Genomic DNA, 17,394 nt, shown 5'->3' with positions numbered 1-17,394 from the left:
TAGAGCATGACATTGGGGACTGGGCCCCGTTCCAACAACATGCCTATCTAGTGAACCCTGAAAAGAGAGAGAAGCTCTGCAGTGAGGTGGAAAGTTACTACGGATATTGCAGGAGTTTCCTCTTGAAATCAGACATGTCTATGTCCTATTGGAGATGAGTTTTGTTTGGGCTCGTTCCAAGAGGAGGAGAGTTCTAGAAGCTAAGGAAGGATTGTATAGAAAGAAAAATGAAGGAGAAAAGATACTGTATATTATTTAGAAATGTGTTTTTTGTGTTTTGTCTTGTTTTTAATTGTTGACAGCCAGTAGACACCATGTTTATATTGTAGAAGGGAATCAATTGAGTTGATTATAATGTGAAATGGAAGTTGTTTTCTGTTGGTGGTGAGCAAACTTGTCCAAAAGAAATGTAGGATATATTTGTTGTCTTAAGGGGGAAGGTGTTACATGCTTTGATTTTTCCATTTATGTTTTGAGGTTGGACTTTAGCACGTCTAGCTCGTTAGCACGTCTAGCCCGTTAGCACGTAGGACGCACTGATTGGTGTCACCTCGTTAGTCAGTATGTGTTACACCTGTGCTGGCTTGTCCATCTCGTTAGTGGGAAGGTGTTTCACCTGAGCTGGTCCAGGTTCTATTTAAGAGTGTCTGGCCCAGTGCTCCAGTTGTCTTGATACATGTGGAGAGTCAACACTTTTAGTTGCTCCACCTTTTTGGTTTGCTTCCTGTCTTTAAGTTTGGTGTGGGTTTTTCTTTTGTTTTCCTCTTCTTGGGCAGATTTAGTGGGTCTCATGGTGGGTGTCTTTTAGGTCCGAGTTGTTGTTACTAGTCAACTTTCAGTTTCCCAAGCTTATATTTTGGGTTGGATATTGCATCCAATTAACATTTTCATCAATGGCATTTCCTCATTAGTCTTTCAGTTTAGTCTTCTGTTTTTTTGTGTACTAAATATTTCTGTTTATTTTCAATGTTTTTTAAAATATTTTTCCTGTGAAGCCATTTTGTTGCATCCATGTCTGAAATGTGCTGTATGAATAAAGCTTGATTTTATTTGAACATTTAATGAACCCAATGACTGACCAATCAACAGACTCTTGGTCCCTCTTAGTATGAAAAACAGTATCAATCCCACTTTTCCAGCCTGCTGAAGGCGTGGTGGAGTGGTAAACACCACCCCCGGCTCTACCAGGGGCTTGAGGTGGTCTCCCACAGCTCTGCTTATGTCATGTTCTGTGGCCTTGCTGTTCCATTTCTTGACTGCCCCTGTAACACAGAAACACAGTCATATTATATAAAACACTCAAAGTAATGGATATGGAGCATCTATGGCCTCAGTTACACCTGGCACCTAAATGTGACTTCTGCATTAGGTCTGGATGCACAAAAGTCACAATGTGCTGCATTAGGTTTAGATCTGCCAGGATGGGCATTGTGTTCGGAATTTGAGTCTGGCCACCGAATATGCATCAGCAATGTAAGGAGATGGGGTGAATGAGTAGAGAAAAGTACATTTGACACAAATGACCTTCATAATATCAAAAAAACAAATGTGTGTGTCTGAGGGGAAATTAACTTTCATACAGCCAAAAGGGGTGAGAAATTACACCAATATCAGTGGACAATTTGCACTAATGTAAAGAAACATGGATGATGGAACATATTACCTTTTGCTGACGTGATGAACTGCTAAGGGGACATACATTTTTACCATCTAAACCATGTGTGACCTCTCACCTTTCTGGCTGTAGAAGTGTTCTTCCTAACCAGTCCCTCAACAGCTCTCTGACTGAGCTCCACCCTCACTGGGTCTTCAGAGGAGAGGAAGGCTGAGGAGCAGTGGCGATTTTAACATGTAAATCTTGGTGGGCAAACACAGCACTAAACAATACATTAGTTGCACTATAACGGTGACAAACGGTGCCCACAGACTGTTAAGGCCTACATAAAGCTGTCCCAACACATTACCACTGCTACACCTGGCTATCAGCGGAGCCTTGTCTGGCAGCCAAACAGTTCATTCAGCCTCATTTTCTGCCTTTAAAAAACATAGCTGATATGGCTGACTTGCTTAAACAAATGTGGTTTCTACTGACAATTGAGATGTACAAACTATGGCATAAGGGGATGACAAGCGGATAAGTGGCAATCCGTAATTTTGATTAAGACATTAATGAGCGAGCTAGGACGGATGTAGTTAACATGACTATTTGTTTAGCACTTTTGAAATGTACAGTGACAGAATTCAGAACATGGACCGTTCTTACAGTGTCCTCCCTGTACACCAAGCCAGAACTGTAGGATAAACAAAGGGGGCAAATAAGCAGACAATGAAAGTTCTTACAATATTCAACGATTACATTTCTCTAAAACAGGTTATAGGCTACATGTGCACCAACAAGTCAGAACACTAGGTGAAATTAAGAGTGTAAAATAGACAAATTATTAGTGTGAGGCACATGGGCTACTAACAGCTTACTACACAACATACACTTAGTATTACTTTCTTAGCTACAATATACATATCTCCCTGGCATATTACATCATTTATGCAGCAGCATACAAGCTATTTTTGGACTCACTGTGTTGTTCTGTGCTCACTTGAACAGGAAGGTGTCCTTCGTGGGCAAATTTTGTCATCAAAGTCTGTCATTCTCTGGATTTATGGTGATTTCAAGACAACTGGAAACTCGGGGGAAAAACAAGGTTGAATCCTGATGATGTCAGTGATCTTCAGGTCGTAGCTCTAGAAAGAGGACCGAGTTCCGGATTTACAATTCCCAGTTGGATGACCGTTCAAAACGTATTTTCCCAGTTGGAGCTTGTTTTTTCCTGAGTTCCCAGTTGTCTTGAACTCACGTTTTCATAGTTCCTGAGTTAACAGTTGTTTTGAGCGTGGCACAAACAATACTTCATTGACAATTCATTATAATTAGGTTTGATTCAGACCCTGCCAGTGTGCCAGGTGGACATTGGGTTTGATTCAGACCCTGTCAGTGTGCCAGGTGGAAATTGGGTTTGATTCAGACCCTGCCAGTGTACAAGGTGGACATTGGGTTTGATTCAAACCCTGCCAGCATGGCCAGAATTGTATTCCAAGGTCGGTAACTTATAACCACAGAACCACCCCAGACCTTTCATGCATGACTAAAAACACCTAAGTATTAGATTTACTGCCATGGTCTAGTATGTCACTGCATCAGACACCATTCACAATGCTGGCTGAGGTACGAGTAAAACATGACATATTATTTCCTAACCATTCACAATGCTGGCTGAGGTACGAGTAAAACATGAAATATTATTTCCTAACCATTCACAATGCTGGCTGAGGTACGAGTAAAACATGAAATATTATTTCCTAACCATTCACAATGCTGGCTGAGGTACGAGTAAAACATGACATATTATTTCCTAACCATTCACAATGCTGGCTGAGGTACGAGTAAAACATGACATATTATTTCCTAACCATTCACAATGCTGGCTGAGGTACGAGTAAAACATGACACATTATTTCCTAACCATTCACAATGCTGGCTGAGGTACGAGTAAAACATGACATATTATTTCCTAACCATTCACAATGCTGGCTGAGGTACGAGTAAAACATGACATATTATTTCCTAACCATTCACAATGCTGGCTGAGGTACGAGTAAAACATGACATATTATTTCCTAACCATTCACAATGCTGGCTGAGGTACGAGTAAAACATGACATATTATTTCCTAACCATTCACAATGCTGGCTGAGGTACGAGTAAAACATGACATATTATTTCCTAACCATTCACAATGCTGGCTGAGGTACGAGTAAAACATGACATATTATTTCCTAATTGTAAAAAAAATCCCCCCTCCTTAATCAACTGGTCTCTCACTGTTTAACCAGAATAACAGGAGTTGTGTCCTTTAGACTGTTAGTCCATAATCTTATTCAGCTACTTAGATGTCATGTATTGTCATGTTATGTTCTCTATAATGAAACATCACCACTGTAGATGTCATGTATTGTCATGTTCTCTATAATGAAACATCACCACTGTAGATGTCATGTATTGTCATGTCATGTTCTCTATAATGAAACATCACCACTGTAGATGTCATGTATTGTCATGTCATGTTCTCTATAATGAAACATCACCACTGTAGATGTCATGTATTGTCATGTTCTCTATAATGAAACATCACCACTGTAGATGTCATGTATTGTCATGTTCTCTATAATGAAACATCACCACTGTAGATGTCATGTATTGTTATGTTATGTTCTCTATAATGAAACATCACCACTGTAGATGTCATGTATTGTCATGTTCTCTATAATGAAACATCACCACTGTAGATGTCATGTATTGTCATGTTATGTTCTCTATAATGAAACATCACCACTGTAGATGTCATGTATTGTCATGTTATGTTCTCTATAATGAAACATCACCACTGTAGATGTCATGTATTGTCATGTTATGTTCTCTATAATGAAACATCACCACTGTAGATGTCATGTATTGTCATGTTATGTTCTCTATAATGAAACATCACCACTGTAGATGTCATGTATTGTCATGTTATGTTCTCTATAATGAAACATCACCACTGTAGATGTCATGTATTGTCATGTTATGTTCTCTATAATGAAACATCACCACTGTAGATGTCATGTATTGTCATGTTCTCTATAATGAAACATCACCACTGTAGATGTCATGTATTGTCATGTTCTCTATAATGAAACATCACCACTGTAGATGTCATGTATTGTTATGTCATGTTCTCTATAATGAAACATCACCACTGTAGATGTCATGTATTGTTATGTCATGTTCTCTATAATGAAACATCACCACTGTAGATGTCATGTATTGTCATGTTCTCTATAATGAAACATCACCACTGTAGATGTCATGTATTGTCATGTCATGTTCTCTATAATGAAACATCACCACTGTAGATGTCATGTATTGTTATGTTATGTTCTCTATAATGAAACATCACCAAGTGAAATAAAGTTGATCAGATATTCTTAATAGACATTAAATAAAAAATGGTTGTTCAGAAATCATTAATTATCATGTTGCTCTCATGAAATTAACTAATATTTCACAATCATTCCCACTGCTTATATTCACATAGAATAATTACAAGGATCATATTTCTCAGTATCATTGACCTGCAGACATCAGACACCACCTCTCCCTTATGCACATGTGACTGAAATGGAACCAATCACTGAAACAGCTTTGATGGCCCAATAAAAAAAACAGCAAGTTTCTGCCAGCCAATTGGATAATTCCAGTGCAGTACATGTGTAAAGGGTGTAGAGGGATCATTTCAGTGCAGTACATGTGTAGAGGGAAACTGGAAATCAACCAATCCTCCGTTGCTAATGGAATAGAAAGGTCAAGTGCTTTATTATCTAAAATTGTAAAGTTCTGGGCGACAGAGAGAAATAAAATGGTGCAGTTTGAGGCCATGTGGGAGGATGCAGGAGCTGGAGATGGGGGTGTGTTCTAGTGGGTCTGGACAGGTGTGATGTAGTTAATGGTGATGGAGCTGTGTTCTAGTGGGTCTGGGCAGGTGTGATGTAGTTAATGGAGATGGAGGTGTGTTCTAGTGGACAGGTGTGTTGTAGTTAATGGAGATGGAGGTGTGTTCTAGTGGACAGGTGTGTTGTAGTTAATGGAGATGGAGGTGTGTTCTAGTGGACAGGTGTGATGTAGTTAATGGAGATGGAGGTGTGTTCTAGTGGGTCTGGACAGGTGTTATGTAGTTAATGGAGATGGGGGTGTGTTCTAGTGGGTCTGGACAGGTGTGATGTAGTTAATGGAGATGGAGGTGTGTTCTAGTGGACAGGTGTGATGTAGTTAATGGAGATGGAGGTGTGTTCTAGTGGGTCTGGACAGGTGTGATGTAGTTAATGGAGATGGAGGTGTGTTCTAGTGGACAGGTGTGATGTAGTTAATGGAGATGGAGGTGTGTTCTAGTGGGTCTGGACATGTGTGATGTAGTTAATGGAGATGGAGGTGTGTTCTAGTGGGTCTGGGCAGGTGTGATGTAGTTAATGGAGATGGAGGTGTGTTCTAGTGGGTCTGGGCAGGTGTGATGTAGTTAATGGAGATGGAGGTGTGTTCTAGTGGGTCTGGACAGGTGTGATGTAGTTCATGGAGATGGAGGTGTGTTCTAGTGGGTCTGGACAGGTGTGATGTAGTTGATGGAGATAGAGGTGTGTTTAACGTTTGCAAGCTTGAGCTAGATATCAACCTAGTGTGACCTTCCTGTTCCCGTCTCTCAAGTCAGTGAGTCAACACAGGAAGGAGCAATGGATGGATAGTTCATTTATTTCCAAAGCTGCAATGATGGGACACACACAGTATGGATGAATGATCAGTAGTGACGGGATATTAACAGCACTCCCACAGCAATTCTCCATAAATCTGCCCTATAATATACTAACAAAAAAAATCAAGATGTCTGTCAAAGTTATTGTGATCATATAGTGGATTTAACAATTCCTAATAATTCTTAATTTACTACAATAAAATAAAAACATAGTTTCCATGTGTAATCTCATATTCACAACATCAGAATAAACTGTCATCCATTTTAGTATCAAAATATATCAAAATAACCTGGAATATTACTCAACGTCCCCCTCTGATGGTGAAGAAGTATAATCCACCTAAACTAACAGAACCGGGCTGATAAACTGGCTGGTGTTCATGAGTTTATAAAACACATACTTTATACATGTCATAAATTACCTGCATTGATGAGACACACAGTGTGGATGAATGATCAGTAGTCAACAGGATATAAATAGCACTCCTAAAGAAGATGCAGTGTGGATGAATGATCAGGATATAAATAGCACTCTTAAAGAAGATGCAGTGTGGATGAATGATCAGTAGTGACAGGATATAAATAGCACTCTTAAAGAAGATGCAGCGTGGATGAATGATCAGGATATAAATAGCACTCCTAAAGAAGATGCAGTGTGGATGAATGATCAGTAGTCGACAGGATATAAATAGCACTCCTAAAGAAGATGCAGTGTGGATGAATGATCAGTAGTCGACAGGATATAAATAGCACTCCTAAAGAAGATGCAGTGTGGATGAATGATCAGGATATAAATAGCACTCCTAAAGAAGATGTAGTGTGGATGAATGATCAGGATATAAATAGCACTCCTAAAGAAGATGCAGTGTGGATGAATGATCAGGATATAAATAGCACTCCTAAAGAAGATGCAGTGTGGATGAATGATCAGGATATAAATAGCACTCCTAAAGAAGATGCAGTGTGGATGAATGATCAGGATATAAATAGCACTCCTAAAGAAGATGCAGTGTGGATGAATGATCAGGATATAAATAGCACTCCTAAAGAAGATGCAGTGTGGATGAATGATCAGTAGTGAGAGGATATAAATAGCAATCCTAAAGATGATGCATTTTCCAGTTTGCTACCAACTTGAAAGAGGGAACTTCTGCATAAAACCCACATGGAAAACTGAGATTCGGCAAATAACATATAAAGAAAGGCCAAACCAACAACAAAAGTTACTAAAACATAAATTGCTAATTTATGATGTAATAGGTGGATTTTATGATGTAATGTCAACTTTATACATTTCTATCCCAGGACCACTCAATTTCCAATTTCTCCAAAAATCTCCTGTGGGTTACCCAGAATCACATTGGGTTACCCAGAAATACATCCTTTATCACTGACTGTAATGTAAACACACGAGCAGCGATCTAAGGTACTGCATCTCAGTGCTAGAGGCGTCACTACAGACCCTGGTTCAAAACTAGGCTGTATCATAACAGGCCGGTTAGGGAGTCCCATAGGGCAACGCACAGTGGCCCAGCATCGTCTGGGTTAGGGTTTGGCCGGGGTTTGGCCGTCATTGTAAATAAGAATTTGTCCTTAGCTGGCTTGCCTGTTTAAATAAAGGTTAAATAAACATTTTTAAATGTAACTTCATTACACCGTTACACTGGCATACAAACTCGGTAGCATAGAGTTGATAATACATATGATGTTGGGAAATAGGGCATTGTGGGTAGTTTAGAAGATTTCCCGAAATAAGTTAATACATTTGTAATAATGCAAAAACATAACTGTTTGTACTTATAGGTAACCATATCGTGACTACAACTAGCTTACTAAGTCTTTAACCACACTGTGTTGTTACGCTTGTGAGTAAAAACTCATGCTTCCTACACTTTAACTTGTCTGACAATAAAATATACATTTTACTCAACTGCGTTACCCACTCCAGTCAGCAGATGGCGGTCTGGGAATTTAAGGCGATGCTGTTAGTGTGACGTATAATCTAGTGGACGGAACGCTTCTTTCAACAGCAGCAACAGTTATTCAGCCACCTCGGTAGCTTGCTAGACAAAATAGCCGAACAGTAAAGCTCTTTAGACGCTTTAGTGTATATTAGCCACTGTGTTTTAAACCCACTTCTGTCGTCTAGTTAGTTATCCGTTTTAGTTTCATATTTACGGTGTTGTTGTTATTGGTCAGCTAGCGGGCTGGTAAAGCTAGCATTAGCCTAGCTAGCTAACATCTCCGACCATGAGTTCACTAAGCTACTCTCCTCCTGCTAAAGAAGAGGAGGTCTGCTGGACGGAGAAAGAAGCTCTCGTCAAAGAGGAGGAGGAAGAGGAGGCTGTTTCAATACAAAAACAAGTAGAGGGTGAGGCTGTTACCGTGAAAGAAGAAGAGAAAGACGTTACAGTGAAAGAAGAGGAAGACGCGTTCAGAGTGAAGAAGGAGGAGGATATTACAGTAAAAGAAGAGGAAGACACGTTCAGAGTGAAAGAGGAGGAGGATGCAGTTTTTGGAGTGAAAGAGGAGGAGGAGGAGATGACTGTCACATCGAAGAAGGAAGAAGAGGAAGACTCTGGATATCTGGGCCCGGTTTCCCAAGGGCATCATAAGGCGTCCAATGGTTCTAACGATGAACATTCCCTGATTAACACTCGTAAGTACTGTCTTAAAAACAGAGGTACAAACTCTACACTTGTTAAACTGAGGTGTGAAAGGGGAAATATGCAATTGCTACATCCATATTTGGACTTTTACATTATTTATTTATAGCCATTGATTCTTGAAGAATATAAAACATGCCTCATGAGCTTAGTTCAACTGTTGTACCCCATCAGAACCCCAAATAAGCTTTTTTTACTCAAATGTTTAGAAACAATGTAAATCAACACTGTATAGCCTCAACATGGTTAAAACCATAATGTTGATATCATGGATGGTCAGTCCTTGCATCCGTAGGTCTAGCTATGAATTTGAAATTAGTTACATTTCTCCAGCCCCATCCATCATCTTATCACCAAAACAGTGGAGGAATTACAGCTTTGTTATTGTTTGAACTGCAGATTGCTGGGTTGTGTGGGTTTTTTAAACAGCAACAAAATGACTGCCCAGAGACTTGGTTTGGTAAGCAGCTGAGGGATGGGGGAAGGAGAAATGTAACAACTCAAATTCATAGAGAAGCTATTGTAGCAACCGTAACTCAACACCTAGCGACCTTGTCAAGAAGTTCAGACATCTTGGCATAACAGTTATAAGGTGTTGGCTTGACAGTCAGTGGACCCAGGTTTGAGTTCAGTTCAGGGCCTCCCCATGAATTCACTACACTATGAATACAAGGACTGGCCATCCATGATGTCATAATGATAGTTTAACCAGGTTTCTAGGCTATATAGTATATTCTAGAATTCATCCATGATGTCATAATGATAGTTTAACCAGGTTTCTAGGCTATATAGTATATTCTAGAATTCATCCATGATGTCATAATGATAGTTTAACCAGGTTTCTAGGCTATATAGTATATTCTAGAATTCATCCATGATGTCATAATGATAGTTTAACCAGGTTTCTAGGATATATAGTATATTCTAGAATTGCCAGTGTAGATTTCCTGTGGGGGTCAAATTATTAGAGCTGTTGATAAGTCATTGTATAATATTCAGCCATTCTTTTTTCATGCCATTACATTAAAGGCAAGACATACCTAGATTTAATTACATTCATGAATTGGTTTGAAACGTTTGTTTTAAACCCTTCTCAAAGTTGATGCCTTGACGGATTTGTAAAAAATGGTTTGTCATGAAACACTATTTTTTGTTTAATTTAAACGTAACCTTTATTTAACTAGGCAAGTCAGTTTAGAACAAATTCTTATTTACAATGATGGCCTACCCCGGACGACGCTGGGCCAATTGTGCGCCGCCCTATGGGACTCCCAATCACGGCTGGTTTTGATACAGCCTGAATTTGAACCAGGGTGTCTGTAGTGAAGCCTCAAGCACTGAGATGCAGACCGCTGCGCCACTCGGGAGCCCCAGAATCATGTTCTAGTGCTGTCCCCAACTAAAATACATCTTGGTTAACCAAGAGTCATCTGTTCTTTCTACCAATCACCCCATGTGTTTTTATAAAATCTATATGTACTGAACTTGTCTGATGCTTTAAGCACGCTGTTTGATTAAATAAATAAGACACACAAATGACGAGGGAGCCAGTCATCAACATAACCTGACTAGAGGGAGCCAGTCGTCACTAACCTGACTAGAGGGAGCCAGTCGTCACTATAACCTGACTAGAGGGAGCCAGTCGTCACTATAACCTGACTAGAGGGAGCCAGTCGTCACTATAACCTGACCTAGAGGGAGCCAGTCATCACTATAACCTGACTAGAGGGAGCCAGTCATCACTATAACCTGACTAGAGGGAGCCAGTCATCACTATAACCTGACTAGAGGGAGCCATTTGTCACTATAACCTGACTAGAGGGAGCCAGTCATCACTATAACCTAACTAGAGGGAGCCAGTCATCACTATAACCTGACTAGAGGGAGCCAGTCATCACTATAACCTGACTAGAGGGAGCCAGTCATCACTATAACCTGACTAGAGGGAGCCAGTCGTCAACATAACCTGACTAGAGGGAGCCAGTCATCACTATAACCTGACTAGAGGGAGCCAGTCATCACTATAACCTGACTAGAGGGAGCCAGTCATCACTATAACCTGACTAGAGGGAGCCAGTCGTCACTATAACCTGACTAGAGGGAGCCAGTCGTCACTATAACCTGACTAGAGGGAGCCAGTCATCAACATAACCTGACTAGAGGGAGCCAGTCATCACTATAACCTGACTAGAGGGAGCCAGTCATCACTATAACCTGACTAGAGGGAGCCAGTCGTCACTATAACCTGACTAGAGGGAGCCAGTCATCACTATAACCTGACTAGAGGGAGCCAGTCATCACTATAACCTGACTAGAGGGAGCCAGTCGTCAACATGACCTGACTAGAGGGAGCCAGTCGTCAACATGACCTGACTAGAGGGAGCCAGTCGTGACCGTAGCCTGACCAGAGGGAGCCAGTCGTGACCGTAGCCTGACCTAGAGGGAGCCCCCCTTCCCCCTCTGCTGCTGGACTTCTTAAATTTAGCCATTCTGCTCCTGAAATTTTCAGTAATCGACTACACCAGCAGTCGGCAACCTTTTCCAGTTGGAGTGCCAATTTATCTGACCATTTCAACAAATCTGTGTGCCAGTTATGATTTTCATATGCACATTTTCGTGGAACAGTGAAAATTATACAAATCTAAAAGTAACTTTTATTGCCATTGCCAACTATGTAAAAGTATTGCCTACATAAAACCAACAAATAAAAACATTGCATTCTGCAGGCAGAAAATATCCTGATTAAAATAAATATCCTACAAATCACATTGGCTGCACATGGCCTGTCTACAACAAACCTGAAACATTGTATCAACTATCAACTGGGTCAGTGAAACTCCAGATAGCAGCTGGCAACATTGTATAAAATATTCTGGGCCTTCAGTTTCCTGCTCCAGTGAGTTCTGGACAGACACAGCTGTAGGCTATTTGTTCAAGGGATAAGAAGTAATCAGGTATTTTATGACATTTCCACTGGATCAGAGCATGACATTTTTCCCTTTTATGCTGAGTGGTTATCAAAAGGGCGAGAGCTGGAAATATTTTACGAAAATACTTTGAGGAACTATTGTCATAGGCAAATGATTTTGATTAGACTTTGTTTACGTGTTGTTTGGAAGTGAAGAAAAAATTACTTTGAGAAGCTCCACAGCTCATTAGTGGTGCAGCGTTAAGACAATCAGAAATACTATCAGACATCCCCAAATGGGCACATTTATAGGCCTAGGTGACTTAGGTGACCTAAACTGGGATATCCTTGACACCCCGGCCATCCTTCAATCCAAGCTAGATGCCCTCAATCTCACACAAATTATCAAGGAACCCACCAGGTGCAACCCTAAATCCGTAGACATGGGCACCCTCATAGATATTATCCTGACCAACTTGCCCTCCAAATACACCTCTGCTGTTTTCAATCAGGATCTCATTGTCTGCATCTGTTATGGGTTCGCGGTCAAAACGACCACACCTCATCACTGTCAAATGCTCCCTAAAACACTTCTGCAAGCAGGCCTTTGTAATCGACCTGGCCAGGGTATCCTGGAAGGATATTGACCTCATCCCGTCAGTAGAGGATGCCTGGTTGTTCTTTAATTGTAATTTCCTCACCACCTTAAATAAGCATGTCCCTTTCAAAAAATGTAGAACTAAGAACAGATATAGCCCTTGGTTCACTCCAGGCCTGACTGCCCTCGACCAGCACAAAAATATAGAATAGTCTCCGCGATATGCAACTTTTCAGAGAAGTCAGGAACCAATACACACAGTCAGTTAGGAAAGCAAAGGCTAGCTTTTTCAAACAGAAATTTGCATCCCGTAGCTCTAATTCCAAAATGTTCTGGGACACTGTAAAGTCCACGGAGAATAAGAGCACCTCATCCCAGCTGCCCACTGCACTGAGGCTAGGAAACACTGTCACCATCGATAACTCCACGATAATCGAGAATTTCAAGAAGCATTTCTCTACGGCTGGCCATGCTTTCCTCCTGGCTAACCCAACCCTGGCCAACAGCTCCCCACCCCCGCAGCTACTTCCCCAAGCCTCCCCAGCTTCTCCTTCACCCAAATCCAGATAGCTGATGTTCTGAAAGAGCTGCAAAACCTGGACCCGTAAAAATCAGCTGGGCTAGACAATCTGGACCCTCTCTTTCTAAAATGTTCCACCGCCATTGTGGCAACCCCTATTACTAGTCTATTCAACCTCTCTTTCATATCGTCCGGGATTCCTAAAGATTGGAACACTTCCGCGGTCATCCCCCTCTTCAAAGGGGGTGACACTCTAGACCCAAACTGTTACAGACCTATATCCATCATGCCCTGCCTTTCTAAAGTCTTCGAAAGCCAAGTTAACGAACAGATCACTGACCATTTTGAATCTCACTGTACCTTCTCCGCTGTGCAGTCCGGTTTCCGAGCTGGTCACGGGTGCACCTCAGCCACACTCAAGGTACTAAACAATATCATAACCGCCATCGATAAAACACAGTACTGTGCAGTCATCTTCATCGACCTGGCCAAGGCTTTTGACTCTGTCAATCACCGTATTCTTATCGGCAGACTCAACAGCCTTGGTTTCTCAAATGACTCAAATGACTGACTCGCCTGGTTCACCAACTACTTCTCAGAGTTCAGTGTGTCAAATCGGAGGGCCTGTTGTCCGAACCTCTGGCAGTCTCTATGGGGGTACCACAGGGTTCAATTCTCGGACCGACTCTTTTCTCTGTATATACCAACGATGTTGCTCTTGCTGCGGGTGATTCATTGATCCACCTCTACGCAGACGACACCATTCTGTATACATCTGGCCCTTCTTTGGACACTATGTTAACAAACCTCCAAACAAGCTTCAATGCCATTCAATGCAATAACAAACTCCTTCTGTGGCCACCAACTGCTCTTAAACGCTAGTAAAATTAAATGCATGCTCTTCAACCGATCTTGCCTGCACCCGCCGCCTGACTAGCATCACTACTCTGGACGGTTCTGACTTAGAATATGTGGACAACAACAAATACCTAAGTGTCTGATTAGACATTAAACTCTCCTTCCAGACTCATATTAAGCATCTCCAACCCATAATGACATCTAGAGTCGGCTTCTTATTTCACAACAAAGCCTCCTTCTCTCACGCTGCCAAACATACCCTCGTAAAACTGACTATCCTACCGATCCTTGACTTCTGCGATGTCATATTCAAAATAGCCTCCAACACTCTACTCAGCTAACTGGATGCAGTCTATCACAGTGCCATCCGTTTTGTCACCAAAGCCCCATATACCACCCACCACTGCGACCTGTATGCTCTCATCGGCTGACCCTCGCTACATATTCACCGCCAAACCCACTGGCTCCAGGTCATCTATAAGTCTTTGCTAGGCCACCTTAACTCGGCTCACTGGTCACCATAGCAACACCCACCCATAGCACGTGCTCCAGGAGGTATATCTCACTGGTCATCCCCAAAGCCAACACCTCTCTGCTGCCAATGACTGGAACACATTGCAAAAATCGCTGAAGTTGGATACTTATATCTCCCTCACTAAGTTTAAGCATCAGCTATCTGAGCAGTTTACCGATCGCTGCAGCTGTACATAGTCCATCTGTAAATAGCCCATCCAACTACCTACCTCATCCCCATGTTTTTATTAACTTTTTGCTCTTTTTGCACACCAGTATTTGTACTTGCACATCATCATCTGCACATCTATCACTCCAGTGTTAATTTGCTAAATTGTAATTACTCTGCTACTATGGCCTATTTATTGCCGTGCCTCCTTACTCCATTTGCACACACTGTATATAGATTTTTCTATTGTTTTACTGACTGTACGTTTGTTTATTCGTTATTCCATGTGTAACTTTTTTTTTGTCACACTGCTTTGCTTTATCTTGGCCAGATCGCAGTTGTAAATGAGAACTTGTTCTCAACTGGCCTACCTGGTTAAATAAAGGTGATTTAAAAAACATTTTTTAATTAAAAATACATTTTAAAAATCGTAACTTTATTGACAACACCCAGATATAGTTATTAACGCAGTTCTTAATAATGTAGCAAACATATTAAGCAGGACATTCAAACAAGCCTTACAATTACAATCCAAAGTAGTGTGAAATGCACTCATAAGCAACCTGGAAATGGAGGTTACTCCCCTGAGTTTCCCCCGTTCACATTCAGAATACATTGTGAAAAACTAAAACATCATGGCTACGCTGTCACCTTTTACTAGTGGTTTCCTCATTACCAGGTATACTACATCCATAACTAGTGGTTTCCTCATTACCAGGTATACTACATCCATAACTAGCGGTTTCCTCATTAGCAGATATACTACATCCATAACTAGTGGTTTCCTCATTAGCAGATATAATACATCCATAACTAGTGGTTTCCTCATTACCAGATATACTACATCCATAACTAGTGGTTTCCTCATTAGCAGATATAATACATCCATAACTAGTGGTTTCCTCATTACCAGATATACTACATCCATAACTAGTGGTTTCCTCATTAGCAGATATACTACATCCATAACTAGTGGTTTCCTCATTACCAGATATACTACATCCATAACTAGTGGTTTCCTCATTACCAGATATACTACATCCATAACTAGTGGTTTCCTCATTAGCAGATATACTACATCCATAACTAGTGGTTTCCTCATTAGCAGATATACTACATCCATAACTAGTGGTTTCCTCATTACCAGATATACTACATCCATAACTAGTGGTTTCCTCATTAGCAGATATACTACATCCATAACCAGTGGTTTCCTCATTACCAGATATACTACATCCATAACTAGTGGTTTCCTCATTACCAGATATACTACATCCATAACTAGTGGTTTCCTCATTACCAGATATACTACATCCATAACTAGTGGTTTCCTCATTAGCAGATATACTACATCCATAACCAGTGGTTTCCTCATTACCAGATATACTACATCCATAACTAGTGGTTTCCTCATTACCAGATATACTACATCCATAACTAGTGGTTTCCTCATTACCAGATATACTACATCCATAACTAGTGGCTTCCTCATTACCAGATATACTACATCCATAACTAGTGGTTTCCTCATTACCAGATATACTACATCCATAACTAGTGGTTTCCTCATTACCAGATATACTACATCCATAACTAGTGGTTTCCTCATGACCAGATATACTACATCCATAACTAGTGGTTTCCTCATTAGCAGATATACTACATCCATAACTAGTGGTTTCCTCATTAGCAGATATACTACATCCATAACTAGTGGTTTCCTCATTACCAGATATACTACATCCATAACTAGTGGTTTCCTCATTACCAGATATACTACATCCATAACTAGTGGTTTCCTCATTACCAGATATACTACATCCATAACTAGTGGTTTCCTCATTACCAGATATACTACATCCATAACTAGTGGTTTCCTCATTACCAGATATACTACATCCATAACTAGTGGTTTCCTCATTACCAGATATACTACATCCATAACTAGTGGTTTCCTCATTACCAGATATACTACATCCATAACTAGTGGTTTCCTCATTACCAGATATACTACATCCATAACTAGTGGTTTCCTCATTACCAGATATACTACATCCATAACTAGTGGTTTCCTCATTACCAGATATACTACATCCATAACTAGTGGTTTCCTCATTACCAGATATACTACATCCATAACTAGTGGTTTCCTCATTAGCAGATATACTACATCCATAACTAGTGGTTTCCTCATTAGCAGATATACTACATCCATAACTAGTGGTTTCCTCATTAGCAGATATACTACATCCATAACTAGTGGTTTCCTCATTAGCAGATATACTACATCCATAACTAGTGGTTTCCTCATTAGCAGATATACTACATCCATTACTAGTGGTTTCCTCTTTACCAGATATACTACATCCATAACTAGTGGTTTCCTCATTAGCAGATATACTACATCCATAACTAGTGGTTTCCTCATTACCAGATATACTACATCCATAACTAGTGGTTTCCTCATTAGCAGGGAGATGTTTCTACAACCAGATTGTGTGTGCATCGTCCTCGTGCTGCAATTGTAGAAAACACAGAAAGGGGCCTATATTGGAGACCAAAAGTCATCTGGCACACTGCTTAGAGTTTCAACAACTTTAATAACTTATTTCTAGTTACTACTAATGTGAAAACAAGACAAAATATGATTGTTGCTAAGTTGACTGTCTTAATTGTCAAATAATTGAACAGACGTCAATTGTTGTACAACTTTATGGGTACGATCTGGTTATCACCTTTTACCTCAAATAAACAGTGGATTACCGCTGTTGTGGGCCTTTAATCATCTGTCTGACTTTGTTGTTCACACAGGAGAGAGACG

At 40.5% G+C, this 17,394-nt stretch overlaps 1 protein-coding gene and 1 pseudogene across 1 annotated transcript in view; one reads left to right on the top strand and one right to left on the bottom strand.

Moving 5' to 3' along the window:
• Positions 1-17,394, bottom strand: part of LOC123738809 (zinc finger protein 180-like) — an 86,288-nt gene that overhangs the window by 37,915 nt on the left and 30,979 nt on the right. The window lies entirely within an intron of this gene.
• LOC123733250 (zinc finger protein 629-like) overlaps positions 1-17,394 on the top strand; it is a 36,771-nt pseudogene that overhangs the window by 18,568 nt on the left and 809 nt on the right.

Source organism: Salmo salar, chromosome ssa02 (assembly GCF_905237065.1).
Source record: "Salmo salar chromosome ssa02, Ssal_v3.1, whole genome shotgun sequence".
NCBI lineage: Eukaryota > Metazoa > Chordata > Actinopteri > Salmoniformes > Salmonidae > Salmo > Salmo salar.
Note: the sequence above shows the minus strand (reverse complement) of the source record. Positions and strands in the feature narration are given on the sequence as shown.